At 45.9% G+C, this 16,833-nt stretch overlaps 1 long non-coding RNA gene across 1 annotated transcript in view; it reads right to left on the bottom strand.

Annotated features, from left to right (window-relative positions):
- The window catches only part of LOC143781662 (uncharacterized), a 121,832-nt gene that overhangs the window by 57,127 nt on the left and 47,872 nt on the right, over nt 1–16,833 (bottom strand). Inside the window, exon 2 of the long non-coding RNA XR_013216791.1 lies at nt 8,904–8,983. This is a non-coding gene — a long non-coding RNA (uncharacterized LOC143781662). The remainder of the gene's footprint in view (nt 1–8,903; nt 8,984–16,833) is intronic.

Here is a 16,833-nt window from a genome sequence, read left to right as displayed (position 1 = left end):
TAAACCTTGTATCACATCATCCTTGACTGCTTGCTGTCAGTGAGAGGGTCCCGGGCCAATAACGGGGGTGTTACTAATCAATACGTGTAAACTGTGCTGATACATTGCAGCAAACCGTCAGAAAAAGGAAAAGGTTGGAGGATAGGACTGGCTGCACTGGCTGCAACTGCACCAAACCCTCAGCTGTAAATCAGCCGGCTGTGAGCAATATCAGGTGTCATTCACTGACAGCAAAGAAACATGAAATCTGCAACAAGGAAAGGCAATGATGCCTGCACAGATACATTGTTACAAAGCCTCAGCATCCTGCAGAGTGAGGACGACTGTAGCGCCCCCTGCTGCGAGTCAGGCTTGGAGAAGAAACTGCATTGTCTGACAGCAGTGGAGGGGCCGGCATGCAAATACCTACAGAAGTCCGGGGGACAGAAAATAATGGAGCCGCAGAAACCGCAGATCCGTCCATAGATGTGGAGGACCACGACATTTACAAGATCACTGCTTGCTGCCAGAGAATGAAAACGTCTTACACGGAAAAATCCTCTGTGCAGACGTGAAAGTGCCGTCACCTCAGGAGAGAAGAGCGGACGGCGGATTTACCTGCACTGATACATTGTAACAGACTGTCAGCGCAGGAGATGTGTGTGTAAGCAGATTGGCCGGACAGGGGGTACCTTCCTTGCGCCGGGTCTGGAACTGTCGGGCTGTCACCTTTATTGTCTGGGGGAAAGCTTAGAGACCCGGACCGACCTTTGCACTGAACAGCAGGGGGCATGGCGAGACTAAAAAAGGGAGAGCGTGTGAAAAAGCAGACTTGTCGGGAGCACGCAGCGCACAGCAGGGGAAGTTTGGTGCTCTGTCCTCTGAGCACCGTGACAGCGCAGGCCCCCACCATAGTATCCCTGCTGTGAGACTGTGACCAGAAAACTGTCTTTTGCCTGTTGGCTCCCGCTCCTGAAGGTATAGCTCCCAACCATCCCTCATACTGCGGGACTGTCCCAATTTTGAGGCTGTGCCCCGCAGTCCCACACGGGACTCCACATCTCCTGCACAGCCAGCAGGAGAAGCAGCCAACACGCCCCCTTGTATTAGGCCACGCCCCCTCCGTATCTTCTTCTTCCAGGACGGTTGTTCAGAGAGGGAGAGAGTGAGGACATTCTGAGGTACGTGTGTGTGTGTGTGTGTGTGTGCGTGTGTGTGTCTGTGTGTGTGTGTGTGTGTGTGTGTGTGTGCGTGTGTGTGTGTGTGCGTGTGTGTGTCTGTGTGTGTGTGTGTGTCTGTGTGCATGTGTGTCTGTGTGTGTGCGCGTGTGTGCGTCTGTGTGTGTGTGTGCGCGTGTGTGTGTGTCTGTGTGTGTGTGCGTGTGTGTCTGTGTGTTGCAGCTGGCCCTGCTCTGCTGTGCTTACAGTACAAGGCATTATAACCAGGAGTAGTGGCAGCACTTAGAGCAATCCAGTGCAGCCTGTTAGTCATAGACATGGTATATATGTATCCTTTATATACTACAGCAGTTATGGAGTGAAGCCAGTAGATAGTGGTGTAGTCTGAGTGCATGCAGAGTTCACAGAGCTGGGCTACATTGCAATGTGCAGGATCTGTGAGGCAGCAATGTGGACAGCGACAGGTGGTGAAATTTTTGCCTACATTGTGAGCAGAGCTGCTGGGACACATCTACAGCCCCGACTGTACACTGACATCATCATCATCATGTGGGGCCATTATTCTGTACACATCATCATGTGTGGCCATTATACAGTATGGAGCACTGTGTGGCCATTGTACAGTATTGAGCATCATGTGGGGCCATTATACAGTACGCAGCATCATGTAGGGCCATTATACTGTAATCATCATGTGGGGCCATTATACAATATGGAGCACTGTGTGTCCACTATACAGTATGGAACACTGTGGGGGCATTATACAGTACAGAGCATCATGTGTGGCCATTATACAGTATGCAGCATCGTGCGGCCATCATACAGTATTGAGCATCATGTGGGTCGATTATACAGTATGGAGAAATGTGTGGCCATTATACACTATTGAGCATCATGTGTGGCCATTATACAGTATGCAGCACTGTGTGGCCATTACACAGAATTGAGCATCATGTGGAGTCATTATACAGTATGGAGCACTGTGTGGCCATTATACAGTATTGAGTGTCATGTGGGGCCATTATACAGTATGGAGCCTCATTTGTGGCCATTATACAGTATGCAGCATCATATGCGGCCATTATACAGTATGGAGCATCATGTGTGGCCATTATACAGTATTGAGCATCATGTGGGGCCATTATACAGTATGGAGCATCATGTGTGGCCATTTTACAGTAATCAGCACTGTGTGGCCATTATACAGTATTGAGCATCATGTGTGGCCATTATACAGCATTGAGCATCATGTGTGCCCATTATACAGTATTGAGCATCATGTGTGGCCAATATGCAGTATTGAGCATCATGTGTGGCCATTATAAACTATTGAGCATCATGTGTGGCCATTATACAGTATTGAACACCATGTGTGGCCATTATACAGTATTGAGCATCATGTGTGGCCATTATCAAGTGCTGAGCATCATGTGTGGCCATTATAAACTATTGAGCATCATGTGTGGCCATTATACAGTATTGAACACCATGTGTGGCCATTATACAGTATTGAGCATCATGTGTGGCCATTATCAAGTACTGAGCATCATGTGTGGCCATTATACAGTATTGAGCATCATGTGAGGCCATTATACAGTATTGAGCATCATGTTTGGCCATTATACAGTATAGAGCATCATGTGTGACCATTATACCATATTGAGCATCATGTGTGGCCATAATACAGTATTGAGCATCATGTGGGGCCATTATACAGTATGCAGCATTGTGTGGCCATTATACAGTATTGAGCATCGTGTGGCCATTATACAGTATGCAGCACGGTGTGGCCATTATACAGTATTGAGCATCATGTGTGGCCATTATACAGCATTGAGCATCATGTGTGCCCAGTATACCGTATTGAGCATCATGTGTGGCCAATATGCAGTATTGAGCATCATGTGTGGCCATTATAAACTATTGAGCATCATGTGTGGCCATTATACAGTATTGAACACCATGTGTGGACATTATACAGTATTGAGCATCATGTGTGGCCATTATCAAGTACTGAGCATCATGTGTGGCCATTATACAGTATTGAGCATCATGTGAGGCCATTATACAGTATTGAGCATCATGTTTGGCCATTATACAGTATAGATCATCATGTGTGACCATTATACAATATTGAGCATCATGTGTGGCCATAATACAGTATTGAGCATCATGTGGGGCCATTATACAGTATGCAGCATTGTGTGGCCATTATACAGTATTGAGCATCATGTGTGGCCATTATACAGTATGCAGCACTGTGTGGCCATTATACAGTATTAAGCATTGTGTGGCCATTATACAGTATGCAGCACTGTGTGGCCATTATACAGTATTGAGCATCATGTGTGGCCATTATACAGCATTGAGCATCATGTGTGCCCATTATACAGTATTGAGCATCATGTGTGGCCAATATTCAGTATTGAGCATTTTGTGGCCATTATACAGTTTTCAGCATCATGTGTGGCCATTATACAGTATTGAGCATCATGTGTGGCCATTATACAGTATTGAGCATCATGTGAGGCCACTATACAGTATTGAACAGCATGTGTGGCCATTATACAGTATTGAGCATCATGTGTGGCCATTATACCGTATTGAGCATCATCTTTGGCCATTATACAGTATTGAGCATCATGTTGGGCCATTATACAGTATGCAGCTTTGTGTGGCCATTGTACAGTATGGAACATCATTTGTGGCCATTATACAGTATGGAGCATCGTGTGCGGCCATTATACAGTAAGGATCACTGGGTGGCCATTATACAGTATTGAGCATCATGTGTGGCCATTATACAGTATTGAACATCATGTGTGGCCATTATTCAGTATGCAGCACTGTGTGGCATTATATAGAATTGAGCATCATGTGAGGCCGTTATACAGTATGGAGTGTCATGTGGGCCATTATACAGTATGGAGCACTATGAGGCCATTATACAGTATTGAGCGTCATGTGGGGCCATTATACAGTATTGAGCATCATGTGTGGCCATTATAGAGTATGCAGCACTGTGTGGCCATTATACAGTATTGAGCATCATGTGGGCCATTATACAGTATGGAGCACTATGTGGACATTATACAGTATTGAGCGTCAAAGGGGGGCCATTATACAGTATTGAGCATACCGTGTGGCCATTATACCATATTGAGCATCATGCGTGGCCATTATACGGTATTGAGCATCATGTGGGGCCATTATACAGTATTGAACATCGTGTGGCCATTATACAGTATTGAGCATCATGTGTGGCCATTATACAATATTGAGCTTAATGTAGGACCATTATACAGTATGCAGCATGATGTGGCTATTATACCGTTTGGAGCACTGTGTGGCCATTATACAGTATGGAGCACTGTGGGGCCATTATACAGTATTGAGCATCATGTGTAGCCATTATACAGTATGCAACACTGTGTGGCCATTATACAGTATTGAGCATCATGTGTGGCCATTATACAGTATTGAGCATCATGTGTGGCCATTATACATTATTCAGCACTATGTGTGGCCATTATACAGTATTGAGCAATATTTGTGGCCATTATACAGTATTGAGCATCATGTGGGGCCATTATACAGTTATTGAGCATCATGTGTGGCCATTATACAGTATTGAGCATCATGTGTGGCCATTATACCATATTGAGCATCATGTGTGGTCATCATGCAGTATTAAGCATCATGTGGGGCCATTATACAGTATGCAGCATTGTGTGGCCATTGTACAGTTTGGAGCACTGTGTGGCCATTATACAGTATTGAGCATCATGTGGGGCCATTATACAGTACTGAGCATCATGTGTGGCCATTATAGAGTATGCAGCACTGTGTGGCCATTATACAGTATTGAGCATCATGTGGGCCATTATACAGTATGGAGCACTATGTGGACATTATACAGTATTGAGCGTCAAAGGGGGGCCATTATACAGTATTGAGCATACCGTGTGGCCATTATACCATATTGAGCATCATGCGTGGCCATTATACGGTATTGAGCATCATGTGGGGCCATTATACAGTATTGAACATCGTGTGGCCATTATACAGTATTGAGCATCATGTGTGGCCATTATACAATATTGAGCTTAATGTAGGACCATTATACAGTATGCAGCATGGTGTGGCTATTATACCGTTTGGAGCACTGTGTGGCCATTATACAGTATGGAGCACTGTGGGGCCATTATACAGTATTGAGCATCATGTGTAGCCATTATACAGTATGCAACACTGTGTGGCCATTATACAGTATTGAGCATCATGTGTGGCCATTATACATTATTCAGCACTATGTGTGGCCATTATACAGTATTGAGCATCATGTGTGGCCATTATACAGTATTGAGCATCATGTGGGGCCATTATACAGTTATTGAGCATCATGTGTGGCCATTATACCATATTGAGCATCATGTGTGGTCATCATGCAGTATTAAGCATCATGTGGGGCCATTATACAGTATGCAGCATTGTGTGGCCATTGTACAGTTTGGAGAACTGTGTGGCCATTATACAGTATGGAACACTGTGGGGCCATTATACAGTACAGAGCATCATTTGTGGCCATTGTACAGTATTGAGCATCATGTGTGGCCATTATATAGTATGGAGCACTGTGTGGCCATTATACAGTATGGAGCACTGTGTGGCCATTGTACAGTATTGAGCATCATGTGGGGTCATTATACAGTATGCAGCATTGTGTGGCCGTTGCAAAGTATGGAGCACTGTCTGGCCATTATACAGTATGGAGCACTGTGGGGCCATTATACAGTACAGAGCATCATGTGTGGCCATTATACAGTATTGAGCATCATGTGTGGCCATTATATAGTATGGAGCACTGTGTGGCCATTATACAGTATGGAGCACTGTGTGGCCATTGTACAGTATTGAGCATCGTGTGGGGCCATTATACAGTATGCAGCATCATGTAGGGCCATTATACTGTAAGCATCATATGGTGCCATTATACAATATGGAGCACTGTGTGGCCATTATACAGTATGGAGCACTGTGGGGTCTTTATACAGTACAGAGCATCATGTGTGGCCATTATACAGTATGCAGCATCATGTGTGGCCATGACACAGTATTGAGCCTCATATATGGCTATTATTCAGTATAGAGCACTTTGTGGCCATTATACAGTATGGAGCACTGTGTGGCCATTATACAGTATTGTGCACTGTGTGGCTATTATACAGTACGCAGCATCATGAAGGGCCGTTATACTTGTCACGGTTCACACAGTGCTACCAACAATATGTCACGGATCCCAACAATATGTCAGGGATCCCGGGGAGTATACTTTTATCGTCTCCACTACTCACACCAATTTGTCATGAACCTGGGTTGTTTGGGTTGCCCCTGGTTCCTTCTGAAGGGGATTTATCTATATTCCACTTCCCAGTTTCGGTTTGGAACTTGCAGCTCTCTGGCGCCCCCTTTACCCTCAGGTCAGATTAGGTACTGCACCTAGGGTAATTAGTCGCCAGAAAGGCTGCCTGCTATGTCCTGGCTATTGGGCACGCTGCAGCGAGGGCAATGTAACTACTCCCACACAAGCGGGAACAATAATTATCAACGCCGCCATCGCTACAAAGATTCCCAATTAACTACACAAAACGCGGATTTAGATACCATTAACCGCACGAAGAGAACCATAATATAAAAACAAGATATCTTTATTGAATTAATTCACAAAACAACAGAACAGTAAAAATAAGACCTGATATAATGACAGAGTGTCCAGAGGAATAAAGAGACCCGCACACTATCCCTATAACAAATATAATAGTACTGATACAACAGTCAAAGTATGCTAAGCCAAAACAAAAAGACTAGATGGGTTACTATAATACATCATAATGCAGAGTATACTGTGGAAATGCGGGAGAAAAAATGATTTTCCTCAAAATTAGGATAATTATCCCGTCCACATCCCTCATACATTTAACAAATGCTATGAACACCTAGTTTGTTAGGCATGCTGAGGTATAGAATGTATGTAATACAGACCCAGATAGTGTGTTGATAACGCCGGTCCCTTCCTCCTCGTGCGCCCCGACGCGCGTTTCGCCCAGAGCTTCTTCCGGGGGCGTGGTTTTAGTGAGGGCCAGATATCAATATATATAACGAGCATCCAATAGGGGTTTGATATGTAATAGGGGGCGTGAGCTATGGAGCGGTCGATTAGGCTTAACGGCGCATGCGTTCGATGTCTCCTCCGGATGTAAATGTAAGCGTCTCCAGGTCAGCGCTCACTGGAACGCAAGCACTTAATACCGGCGTATCCAGATATCTGAGCGCTCCTGGAGATGCACGGAGCTAAGGCTGGTTTCACACTTGCGTTTTTGTCTGCGGCGTTTTTTGCACAAAAACCGCATGCGTTTTTCCCCCTATATTTAACATTGAAAACGCATGCGTTTTTTTGCACATGCGTTTGGTCGCGTTTTCAAACGCATGCGTTTTTTGTCTGCATGCGTTCATTTTCAAAAATGCTACCTGCAGTATTTTCTTGCGCGTTTTTTGCCGCGAAAAAACGCATGCGTTTTTTCGCGGCAAAAAAATGCATTGCTGTCTATGTAAACGCATGCGTTTTTAAGCACATGCGTTTGTTTGCGCTAAAACGCATGCGTTTTTATAGAAAAAAACCAGAAAACACACTGAAAAGCCACCCACCACCATCAAGGTGATAAAGGGATCCAAACCCTAACCCTAACTCTACCCCTAACCTCACCCCTAACCGTTTAATGAACATTTTCTGACAGTCATATTGCCACGTATTTAAGTGCCACGTATCACGTATTTCAGTGCCACGTATGCCACGTGCCACGTATTTAAGTGCCACGTGCCACATATTTAAGTGCCACGTGCCACGTATTAAAGTGCCACGTGCCACGTATTAAAGTACCACATATTTAAGTGCCACGTGCCACGTATTTAAATGCCACGTGCCACGTATTTAAGTGCCACGTGCCACGTATTTAAGTGCCACGTGCCACGTATTTAAGTGCCACGTGCCACGTATTTAAGTGCCACGTATTTAAGTACCACGTATTTCAGTTGCACGTATTTCAGTGCCACGTATTTCAGTCACGTTTAGGGTTAGGGTTAGGGTTTTCTAGTTTTTTCTTGTGTTTTCTTGTGTTTTCTTGTGTTTTTCTATAAAAACGCATGCGTCTAAAAAACGCATGCGTTTTACCACGTTTACATGCGTTTTTCACACATGCGTTTTTTTTTTAAAACGCATGCAGATAAAAACGCAAGTGTGAAACCAGCCTAAGATCTCTATGCGCATGCGTACCACCCAAATGACATCCAAAACCTAACACATGGGATACCGATCTATTATTTTTTATATATAATGGGTAATTCCATCACCTATCAAGTGTAAAAACACAGAAACGGATACAATATAAATAAATATATGTGTATATATAAAAATATATGTAATAGTAGTGAATCCCAATGATTAAAAAAAGGGGGATATTTTTTAGCATATTAAACATTAAGTGTATACATATTTTATATAAAGTGCCATTGTGAAATAAAATAAGTCGCCCATTTGGGAGACTTATTGCGGTGCTAGGAATAAAAAATATATATTCAATATATATAATTAATTAATTAATAAGGCTTTTTTTATTTCTTTTTTTTTTTTTTTCTGTTTTCAATAGATGGTTTGACATTAATGTGTTATATTATGATCTATTCACTTACCTTTCCATTTCTGATGGAGTTGCGGGTGAGCCAGTATTTCATTGGAGTCAATGGCGGAACATCCATAGCCCGAAAATGAACTAAAAAAGAAGAAAAAAAGAGAAAAAAATAAGAAAAAATGCAAGAAAAAGAAAACATGAAATAAAGAAGATAATGAAGCATCTTAGTAGCACGGTATACTGTATATCAGATATGGTCCTGCTTATGACGGTTTATTGTCAGGGATGATGATTCGTTTCTAAATGATAAATATATCTCTGTTTAAGATATTTATTAGGGATCTTTTCATATTATGAATATGTATTTGGTGTTTTTATTACCTTTATTTTAATAGACACCATTGCACTTTAGTTTCAATTGCACATAGCACATAGCACTTCCCTTAGCCTTATTAATTAATTAATTAATTATATATATTGAATATATATTTTTTATTCCTAGCACCGCAATAAGTCTCCCAAATGGGCGACTTATTTTATTTCACAATGGCACTTTATATAAAATATGTATACACTTAATGTTTAATATGCTAAAAAATATCCCCCTTTTTTTAATCATTGGGATTCACTACTATTACATATATTTTTATATATACACATATATTTATTTATATTGTATCCGTTTCTGTGTTTTTACACTTGTTAGGTGATGGAATTACCCATTATATATAAAAAATAATAGATCGGTATCCCATGTGTTAGGTTTTGGATGTCATTTGGGTGGTACGCATGCGCATAGAGATCTTAGCTCCGTGCATCTCCAGGAGCGCTCAGATATCTGGATACGCCGGTATTAAGTGCTTGTGTTCCAGTGAGCGCTGACCTGGAGACGCTTACATTTACATCCGGAGGAGACATCGAACGCATGCGCCGTTAAGCCTAATCGACCGCTCCATAGCTCACGCCCCCTATTACATATCAAACCCCTATTGGATGCTCGTTATATATATTGATATCTGGCCCTCACTAAAACCACGCCCCCGGAAGAAGCTCTGGGCGAAACGCGCGTCGGGGCGCACGAGGAGGAAGGGACCGGCGTTATCAACACACTATCTGGGTCTGTATTACATGCATTCTATACCTCAGCATGCCTAAGAAACTAGGTGTTCATAGCATTTGTTAAATGTATGAGGGATGTGGACGGGATAATTATCCTAATTTTGAGGAAAATCATTTTTTCTCCCGCATTTCCACAGTATACTCTGCATTATGATGTATTATAGTAACCCATCTAGTCTTTTTGTTTTGGCTTAGCATACTTTGACTGTTGTATCAGTACTATTATATTTGTTATAGGGATAGTGTGCGGGTCTCTTTATTCCTCTGGACACTCTGTCATTATATCAGGTCTTATTTTTACTGTTCTGTTGTTTTGTGAATTAATTCAATAAAGATATCTTGTTTTTATATTATGGTTCTCTTCGTGCGGTTAATGGTATCTAAATCCGCGTTTTGTGTAGTTAGTTATTGGAAGTGCCATTGAGTATATATTTTGTGACTAGTTGGTTGGTAAAGATTCCCAATTGCACAGTACAAAGTATGCTGCCACCAGCTCCGATTCCAAAAGGGTTAACAGGTACAGAGCCAACCCAAATCAGTAGCGTAATCACTTCAGAGTAAGCGACAGTTCGTTTATAGAGCATGTGGAACAAGCTAGTAAGTTACATATTTTACTCCAAAAAAAGATAGGCAGTATCAAAAAGTATTACAAAGAAGACAAAATCATGTGTACATTACAAACTACAAATAAAATAGGAATAACATTGAGAAGAGAACACTTACATAGCACTCAGATCATTTCAGCTTGTGACTGGCCATGTGCTATGGAGGAGAAAGGGCTTGCATATATCCAGATGCATGAGCACAGCTTTGCTGAGCTGTTGTTAGCTCGCTTCCTGGACCAACTCTGACTCACAACTCAGCAGGAGTAAGATATGCCCTCTTGTCGTGACATCACTAAGTGGGCTGACTTATGACATGCACTCCTCTTTTCTCAGAATGTGAAAAACATTTTTTACGCATATCTTGCAGTATGGACCTCGTGTAAGTAAGACACGATGCTCATGATGTTCCCCACATCAGGGGCATTCTTGTAAGTGTAAATACATAGCAATTACCTGAACCGCTTACTGAGAAATCTGCACTTTTCACTCGTTACGTTTAGCTGCTCGCGCTTTCAGTGGGGGATAGGTCTACCGATGGACATCGGGAATATATAATTCTTATATTTCTAGCCCAAATTGGTGCCGTTATAAGTTTAATAGAACAAAGAAGCTTAGGGCTTTCACACCAGTTCCAACTAGTACTAGATGGGAGGAAGAAAAAGTAGTTTTCCCAGTGTGGTATTTGCAGGGTAGAACCATAAAAGTTAATTGATTCTAGTGGGGGATTTTGAGCTACACACATACAAGCAGGCAGAAAGAGAAGAGGGGGGTTGGAATAGCCCACAGCATGTGTCTCTGTGCCATGTACCTTCTAGAACTAATCTCACATTGTGACATTCTTACATTATCATGACACCTCCCCCTTTTGGACTGCGGTATGGAGGCAGAACCTCTCGGTACTCCTCCATGCGCACCTCAGCAGGTTCACCCTGGCGGGACAACCCATCTGGATTGCCATGCTCCCCACCCATTTTGTGGTCTATGGTAAAGTCATACTGCTGGATGGCAAGGCTCCAGCGTAGCAACCTTCCGTTGGTTCCACAGATGGCTTGTAGTCATCGCAGAGGGTTGTGGTCGTTCACCACAGTGAAGGTGCGACCGTACAGGTAAATGTTGCAGGGCCCAGATAATGGCCAGGTACTCTGTCTCAATGGTGGAATAGACCACTTCCCTCAGCAGAAGCTTCAGGCTCAGGTACAGCACGGGGTGCCAGTGGTTACCCGAGACGACCTGGCTGAGCACAGCACCGAGGCCAAATTCGCTGGTGTCGGTCTGCACCAATAACGGTCGACTGCTTTCAACACAGGGATGTTGCACAGTGCTGTTTTCAACACCTGGAAGGCACCCTCACAGCCGTCGGTCCAGTTGACTATGTGGTGTAGCTTCTTACTGGTGAGGTCTGTCCAGGGTTTTGCCAGTCTACTATAGATCTGTATGAAGCGCCTATAGTACCCTGCAGTGCCCAGGAAGGACATTACCTGTTTCTTGGTCCTGGGGGTGGGCCAGGCCACGATCGCGTCCACTTTCCCAGGCTCTGGCTTTATGGAGCCCCTGCCTACCCGGTGCCCCAGGTTTTGGACCTCACTCATGCCCATCTGGCACTTTACCAGCTTGATGGTCAGATCGACTCAGTGAATTCGCCTGACCACCTCCTCAAGATGCTGCAGGTGTTCACCCCAGGAGGAACTGAAGATGGCAATGTCATCCAGATACGCCAATGCGTACTTCTGTAGCAGGTGGTTCACCATCTGCTGGAAAGTGGCAGGGGAATTCTTCATGCAGACGGGCATGACCGTGGACTTGTACACTCTGAAGCGTGTGATGAAGGCAGACTTTTCCTGCTCCTCGGGGCTCAGGGGAAACTGCCAGTATCCTCGACTCAGATCCATTATGGTTAGAGATTTTGCGCCAGCTAACCTCTCAAGCAGCTCCTCGATGCATGGCATTTGGTGCACGTCAGAGGCTGTGATGGCGTTGAGCCCCCTGTAGTCCACGCAGAAACGGGTGGTCTGATCCTTCTTTGGCATGAGCAGTACAGGTGAGGCCCAAGCGCTCTTTGACTGCTGAATCACCCCCAGCTGTAACATCTCATCGATCTCCTGGCGCATAACCTGCTGCACCTTGTCGGAGATCCGATAGGGTGTTCGCCGTAGTGGGGCATGATTCCCGGTGTCCACCTCATGGACCGCTCAGTCCTTCCAGGTCGGTTTGAGAACACAGCCCGGAAGGTTTCCAGCGTGGTCGGCAACTGCGACCGCTGGGGTTCGGATAGCATGGCACTTACCTCCACGTCCTCGATGGACCCACCTGCCTTTGCTTGGGCAAGCATGTCCAGGAAGGGATCTTCCTCCTCGCCTTCTGGCAGGCTGCTGACCGGTAGGACGTAAGGTTCACGTTCGTGATGAGCCTTCATCATGTTGACATGAAAGGCCTTTTGCCTATCCTGAGCGTGGTCAACCTTGACCATGCAGGTGACCGGGTTGAGCTGTTGGTTGAGGACGTATGGGCCTTCCCAGGCTGCCTGATGCTTATCCTTTGGTACGGGGACCAGCACCCACACCTTTTGACCGGGTGTTCTGGTCGTACCAGTGCTTCTGATCAGCCTGAGCCTGCGTCATGTTGTCATGCACCAACTGCGCCAAGATCTGCATTTTGTCACGGAAGCGCATGACATACTCCACTATGGAAACTTCAGAAGGGTTCAGCTCCTCTTGCCAGGATTCCCTTACCAACCCAAGGGGTCCCTGGACTCGCCTGCCATACAGGAGCTCGAAGGGAGAGTACCTGGGGGACAGCCAGCGGGCCTAAAATGTCCACCGCGATCCTCTGGAAAGGCTCCTCTATCACTGACAAAGGGATCAGGGGAGCCTTAAGAACAGGCCCCGCCTTTCCCACTCTTTGGCAGGTAATACAGGAGCGGCAGTATTTTGACACATTTGTTCCCATCTTGGGTCAATAGAAGTGTTGAGACAGCCGGGCCTTAGTTTTGCTGATCCCCAAGTGTCCAGCGAGCGGGATCTCATGGGCAATCCGCAACAACTCACCCCTGAATTGGTACGGGATGACCAGCTGTCTTTCCCTCTACCACTTCTTTTGCGATTTTCCAGGTACTGTCTATCGGTACAACTTGCCTAGTTTCCAGAACACCCTCTCCTTATCATCTCGGCGAGGTGTCTCAAATTCTCCAGGCTCGCATCTGAGTGCAGAGCAGCCTGGAACTCCTGGCTAGTGTAGCGCCCCCACTGCCGCAGGGCCGAGGGGTACCCGGTACCGGGCCTCTGAGTCTCTGCTCTGGGGTTGTCACGGTGGCTAGACACGGTCTGTGACCCTGCTGAGGGGCGTACAGTGATAGATGTATGTGGATAGTGGTGGTGGTGCAGTGCAGTAAATAACGAGGACACCAGGTTGCAGTCTCTTTACCTCTTTACTGAAGATCTCTGAGTCCTCAGTCCGGAATACGGTTCACCAGGCTGCGCAAGTCCGGCCGGTCCAATGGCACCTCCAGAGTTCTCTTTGCAGGTGGAAATCTGTGCCTTCCTGCTAGCGCTATGTGTTGTGGTCCTCCCCTGCTGTGCTTACGGAAAGTCCCCACAACTGTTGTGTCTGTTTCTCGTGTTCCCTCACAACAACTCGATTAGATGATGTTCTGCTAATCCTCCGTCCCTCCCGGTGTTATGGTTGGGACGCACCCGTATGACGGGTAGGCTCGGAGCTCTTCCGGGACCCTAGAGTCGCCCCTCTCCACAGGTTGCCCCCCAAGTCTGCATAGGTGATTTAGGTGAGACAGCCCGCCTGTGACTGACTGTCCTGCCGTTGGTTTGAAGTATTGCTTGGAGCTAGATATATGAATACTTCCTCGGCGTTCCGGCCGCCGGTTGTGCGCCTCAGTAGGATTTTGCCTCGGTCTTACAGCACGACTGCTACTGGTATTCTCCTTCTTGCTATGATCTCGTTTCTCACTCAGCACAATATATCTCGCTTCTGATCCTTTCTTAGGGCACCGCCGCTATGCTAAGCAGGCACGGTCCCGTGACGTTCCTTCTTGTAGCCAGGCCTCTGTCAGGGTCCCAAACCTGACAGGGGCCCTACCGAATCTTCCCCCACAACACCCTCTGCCACCAGGTGTTGTCTGGTTCCAACCCAGTCAGCTTTCTGAACTAACTTCCTGCCTGACCCCCAGTTTACCCACACGGTGAGGAGTGGCCTAATAAATAGCACCCTTAGCTCCCCCTGGAGGCCCGACTGTGAAATGTATTGGTGTATGTGATACCTGGTCAGATGAACTCCTTCAGTGCCATCAGACGTACCATAGCCCCCCTTAGCGGCAGAGCCACAGTACTGCAACGACCAGGACTCTGGGGTGCTGCACTCCCCCCGGTTAAATCCAGTACTCCGGGACTGGGAAGAAAACAACAATACATGTCAGCAAAAAGACATACAATTTTTGTGAGTGCAATAACAATAAGCATATTTGAACAGAGCTTCCCTTTATGGGAGGTGAGGACACTTAAACGTTACAAACATGGTTAAATACTTTCAAATAACTTTTCTTACCCAACCGGGTATTCTACTAAGTGCAAAATTTTTAAACATTAATTCAACATTGCCTTTAAGGATGTACACTCTGAATCCACTAAAGACCTTCTTATAACACATTATAAGGCTTAAGCAACTGTGCTACATTCTCCTACTTTATGTCTGCAGGACCGCCTGTCCTAATGGCTCCAGACCTACTGCCTCTCCTTTCTATTACAGGACGCTCCTTTCAGCCCGAGCCTTCTGTCCTTCCACTACTATACACAGTATAGAACATGTTTTTCTTTCAGTTGGAGATTACTGAGCCATCCCTATATGGCTCCTAAGAGGACTCACCACTAACCCCTACGGGTTCACTTCCTGTCCTCATCCTTCTATTAACATTATTGAACATTTCTTACAATTAACTAATTGGTTACATTTAACTTTCACATATCAACATTATTACTTCTTCTTTCAAAGCATCATCATTCCTTAAGTGCTATCGATGAACATCCCCTTTAAGAGGGGACCAAGTCTTTATGAGGTAGCGCAGCTTCTTCAGCTACCAGTCCGTACACCGTAAGGACTCCGGTGCGGGTTCCAAGAACCGTATCTTCGCAAAGAGTCCTTCTTGTATGTAAAACCAGTAAGAAGCCCCTTTAAGAAGGTGCAAACTATTTACAAGGAGTTTGTATCATGCATTGTTCATGATTCAGCAGTTCTTTGATAACTTGTGCAAAACGTAGAAAACAAACAAAAACAATAGGGATCCCGGGTCAACAAAGGGATCCCTTTAAGAGTTAACCCTGGACGGGTTTAAAGCAGCAAAAAGCAGGGAAACAAACAGTTAACTATTTACATATTCAGGTTTCCGAGGTTTAGTTGGACGGCTTCCAGGGCTGCACCTGGCACTTAACCCTTCTTGGCCTGGGAAAAGTGAGGTCCAGGGTTACACCCAGTGCTGGACAAACGCCGTTAATCCGTCTTTCATGGACGGCAAAATCATGCGCAGCGATGGAGGTCTGCGCAGCTTGAGTATGGACATTTGCTGCAACAGAGGTAGCGGCTGCTGCAAAATCAGTCACTGGAACGGAGTCAGCAGCTGTGGCACTAGCAGTCACTGGAGTGGTGTCGGTCGTCAGGGCAGGGTCGTCCTTCATACCTGCTTCAGATGCGGTCTCTCCGGTGCCGGTCTGCTCCGTCTCCGCTGGTGTCTGGAACGCTGGTTGCAGGGCCTTGCGCTGCGGCGTCGTCATCTCCGTTTGCAGCATCTCGCTTTCCGGCAGGGCCTTGCTTTCTGGCTTTAGAGCGCGGGAACTTCTTTCCTGCTCCGGACCAGACGAGGCTGCCGACAGACGCCTGGTGAGGCTCCCGATGAAGGTCTTCTTCCACCCGGCCTCAGTGCTCAGCCGCGTCTGCAGGAGTTGGTGGATCAGCTCGTCCGCTCCCGTCTGCAGGAGGTCAGCGTCAACTGTGGAGGTCTGGCTGCGGTGCCTCTCCGGGTAGCTGGGGGAGTCCTCGGCTCCGACCCCATGCTCCGGCTCCGGGCGGCTGGCCATGGCGTCCTCCATGTCGCTAACTTCTTCTTCCTGGTCCTTTTCCCGCTCTCTCCTTCGTGGGCGGTTTCGCTTTCTTTGTCTCCGCCCTCCTTGAGAATCAGGAGGCGGATCTCGGCTGCTGACGGACAGGTCCTCAAGGGACAGAAATACTTAGACTGGGCGGCCATTGTCTTTCGCGCTCTCCAGCTTG

The sequence above is a fragment of the Ranitomeya variabilis genome, chromosome 6, assembly GCF_051348905.1.
Source record: "Ranitomeya variabilis isolate aRanVar5 chromosome 6, aRanVar5.hap1, whole genome shotgun sequence".
Classification (NCBI taxonomy): Eukaryota; Metazoa; Chordata; class Amphibia; order Anura; family Dendrobatidae; genus Ranitomeya; species Ranitomeya variabilis.
This window is presented reverse-complemented; position numbering and strand designations above follow the sequence as displayed.